Source organism: Triticum dicoccoides, chromosome 4A (assembly GCF_002162155.2).
Source record: "Triticum dicoccoides isolate Atlit2015 ecotype Zavitan chromosome 4A, WEW_v2.0, whole genome shotgun sequence".
In the NCBI taxonomy this organism is placed as follows: Eukaryota; Viridiplantae; Streptophyta; class Magnoliopsida; order Poales; family Poaceae; genus Triticum; species Triticum dicoccoides.
Genome location: NC_041386.1, coordinates 305,238,248 through 305,242,160, shown reverse-complemented (window position 1 = coordinate 305,242,160; position 3,913 = coordinate 305,238,248). Strand labels below are relative to the sequence as shown.

Genomic DNA, 3,913 nt, shown 5'->3' with positions numbered 1-3,913 from the left:
TGTACAACTATAGCACATATACCCTGCATATTTGAACCTGCAGGGTATATTTTATCCAATACAATTGTGCAGTCTCTGTTTGATATGGGAGAGCCTTGAACTTTATCAATCTTTTCACCATTTCGTTTCTCCTGTTTGTAACTAACTAATGTTTTCCTGGTCCACTCACAGAAATTAACAGGTGGGGTAATGCTTTCAAGGAACAATGACTTTGTAGTCTTCTACAGAGGGAAAGATTTCTTGTCCACGGAACTCGAAGAGGCACTCCTAGAGAGGGAAAGTTCAATGAAGTCCCTACAAGATGAGGAGCAAGCACGGTTAAATGCAAAGCTGTCATTTACTTCTAGCACTGAGGCATTTATAGAATCCACTGTAGCTGGTACTCTTGAAGAGACCCTTGAAGCTAACTCTAAATATGGAAATGAACTGGACGTTAATCATGTGGACAAGATGACAAGAACTGTAGAAGCTGCAAAGCATGCTGATCTTGTAAGGAAGTTAGAGTGGAAGCTTGCGCTTGTAAGTGATAAGACTTTGAATAGTGAGATTGCTTTATTAGATTCTCTTGTGAACAAACCATTTTCCATATAAAAAAACATTCTTATTTGCCTTATCATAATCTCTTGTTTAATTTAGCTGGGCACATGAGTATAATTCAAACCATCTTACCACAACAATTCAATAATATTCGATAAGAACATAACCTGAAAAATTGCAGTGAACTTGATATTTCTTTTTGCAGAGTGCAGAGAACAACCTTTTAGTTGCAATCTTACATGTACCCAACCACGCTAATGTGGTTCAAATGCTTGCTTAGTTGCGTAACATGAATTACACTGAAGATGCAATTTATGATATTTGAACTTAAATAATTCACTTTATTTATATGCAGGCAGAGAAAAGGATAGCAAAAGCTAAACGAGTGCTTGGAAAAGTCGAGACTGCATTGAAGCCAACTGAAGATACCAAACCACCTGAAACAATAACCGATGAAGAGAGGTTCATGTTTCGGAAACTTGGTCTAAGGATGAAGGCATTTCTGCTCCTTGGTAAAATCTACTCCCTTTTACAAATATAAGATGTTCTAACTTTTTTCTGAATCAGATGTATATAGACACGTTTTAGTGTGTATATTCACTCATTTTAGTCTGCATGTAGTCCATATTGAAATATCCAAAACATCTTATATTTGTGAACGGAGGGAGTATTTACCAGTTTACTGCCACTTATTTCCTTTGATCCTGTAGTACTGTAGTTTTTTATTTATTCCAGTATCATTCATTTACCTGTGATTTTTTTTTTGGAAGGGGCATTGTCTTTTGCTCTAGTTGCTCATTTATTTTATTCCCATGAGATCTAGTCTCCTTAGATTGTCATTATAATTATGTCTCAACTTCATATACATTCTTTTGTTTTATGTATTGCCTTCACCACTTTCAGGTAGAAGAGGAGTTTTTGATGGCACAATCGAAAATATGCACTTGCACTGGAAATACAGGGAACTGGTGAAAATACTAGTGAAAGCAAAGTCTTTTGCAGATGTCAAGAGGACAGCACTATCACTTGAAGTTGAGAGTGGGGGCATTTTAGTTTCTGTGGACAAGGTCTCCAAAGGCTATGCCATTGTTGTGTTTCGTGGGAAGGACTATAGACGTCCTTCCATGCTGAGACCAAGGAATCTTTTGTCAAAGAGAAAGGCTTTAGCTCGATCCATTGAGCTACAGAGAATGGAGGTCCTGTTTTGTTTCTTGGATGGTTGCGGACATTTACTAAAAACTCAACCTGCATTACAAAAGTACTCCCTCTTTAAAGAAATATAAAAGCGTTTAGATCTAGTGATCTAAACACTCTTATATTTCTTTACAGAGGGAGTAGGTACTCAAAAGGAAGAAACCCATTTTGTTAGAGATTCTGTTAGAGCAACTCTGTAAAGCAAACTTTCATTCATCTCCCTAAATGATATATTCCCTCCGATCCAAATTACTGGAAGTTCTAGCTTTGTCCTAACTCCTAAGTTCCAACTTCTTCAAGTTTGACCAAGTCTACAGAAAATATATGAACATCTACTTTATATTTTCATCCTACCACCTGCGTCTCATATACTATCATGTGGTAGTATATATACTACATCATTTTAAGAATGTTCATATACTATATCTAAGATTTTCTAAAACGAGCTATATGAAAAAATTGCATGCGAGTCCATATATTTTAGTATATTTATAAATACCTGTATATTTATACATGTAAAACAACAGTCTATATGTATACATATATGTATATTTGATGTTGTAGATATTAGCATATTTTCTATATGCTTGGTCAAACTTAAAGAAGTTTGACTTGGCACATAACTAGAACTTCAAGTAATCTGGAATGGAGGGCTAATATCATTCTTTTCTCTTGGTGCAGGCCTTGAGTCGTCACATTGGAAAGTTAAACAGAAGGGTGAATCAGCTCAGATCCGAACTGGTACGTAGAGTATCCAACTGATTCAGTTGTGACAAAATTACCATTTTCCAGATGCATGTCATGATGACAAATGTTCTCGATTTTCAGGTCCAAGTAGAAGATGTGAAGGACCGAGGAGACAGAGGAGCTGTATGCTAAACTAGATTCTGCGTATTCAAGCGAGGATGAAGATGTAGAGGTGAGTTTATTTCATCCATCGAACTATGCGCCAATGGTTTCTTTGAAACCTGTAACCGCCCACCCTTTTCTATGTAGGACGAGGATGATGAGGCTTATCTCAGGAGCTTTGACAACCCAATTGCGAGGGCAACCGCTGATGATGAAAATGAAACCGCCATTGAGGACAGTGAGTCTAGTTATAGCAATGACGACGATTCCGCTGAAGATAATGGCGACTGTGACGAAGAAGATGAAGTTAATGGTGTGGAATATTCAGACTATGACTGACGATGAAGACTTGAAGCGTAACTTGTATTCCGGTTGTCCTGACGGTGACCGACCGGCTAGAAGAAGGGGATGAATCAGACGGAAGATGTAGCGATCTACTCCCCCCGTCCCAAAATATAAGATTTTTTTTAACACTAGCATAGTGTCAAAAATGTTTTTATATTCTGGGACAGAGGGAGTAGATAACATTAGAAACTCATCACACCATACAGGGATCACCCAACCGAGCTAGCCATGTAGCTAGACAATCCTGTACAGTGAGTAAATAATGAGTATTCACTTGGTCTAGTTCATCTTTTTTTTGTGTGTTTTTTTTGCGGGAGGGTCTAGTTCATCTTGTTTTAAAGAAATATAAAAAGGAATAGAAAATAAAATGATTCAAGAAGAGTTAGAATGTCAGTTCCTCAGTTCCTTGAGCGGTACTGAATAAATGATGACTTGAATTAAGGTTTGGGCATAAAGATTCCATTGACCCGTCACAAATGAAAAGCAAAAATACCCAATATCATCTAGTGACTTTTAGTGCTACCAAATAAATGATTACTTGAATTAAGGTTTTGGGCATAAAGGTTCCATTGACCCGTCACAAATGAAAAGCAAAAATTCGCAATATCATCGAGTGACTTTTAGTGGTGGTCAACATTCTAGCTAGATTGATTCATTCTCTCGAAAGACAAGCGTGCGTGTCTAGATTGTAAGATGATGCTTGGAGAGAGTGTTGTCCCTCGGCATAAACTTGTGGTTGCTGACTTCCGGGATAAGCATGCCAAAGTCGGTAGAACGAAGTGGTGGAAGCTCAGGCATTCAAGGAGAGGGTCATTAAGAAGGGCCCTTGGGAGGAAGGAGGGGATGCAGACAATATATGATGATGACTTGCATTCGTAAGGTGGCCTCAGAGGAGTTTGGAATGTCCAAGGGAAGTAGAAGCGAAGAAGATACCTGATGGTGGAATGATGATGTCCATAAGGCTTTAAGGAGAAGAAAGATTGTTTCA

The 3,913-nt window shown here is 38.0% G+C and overlaps 1 pseudogene; it reads left to right on the top strand.

The window, feature by feature from the left end:
- LOC119285825 overlaps nucleotides 1–3,218 on the top strand; it is a 9,953-nt pseudogene extending 6,735 nt beyond the window's left edge.
- Nucleotides 3,219–3,913: the final 695 nt, after the last annotated feature.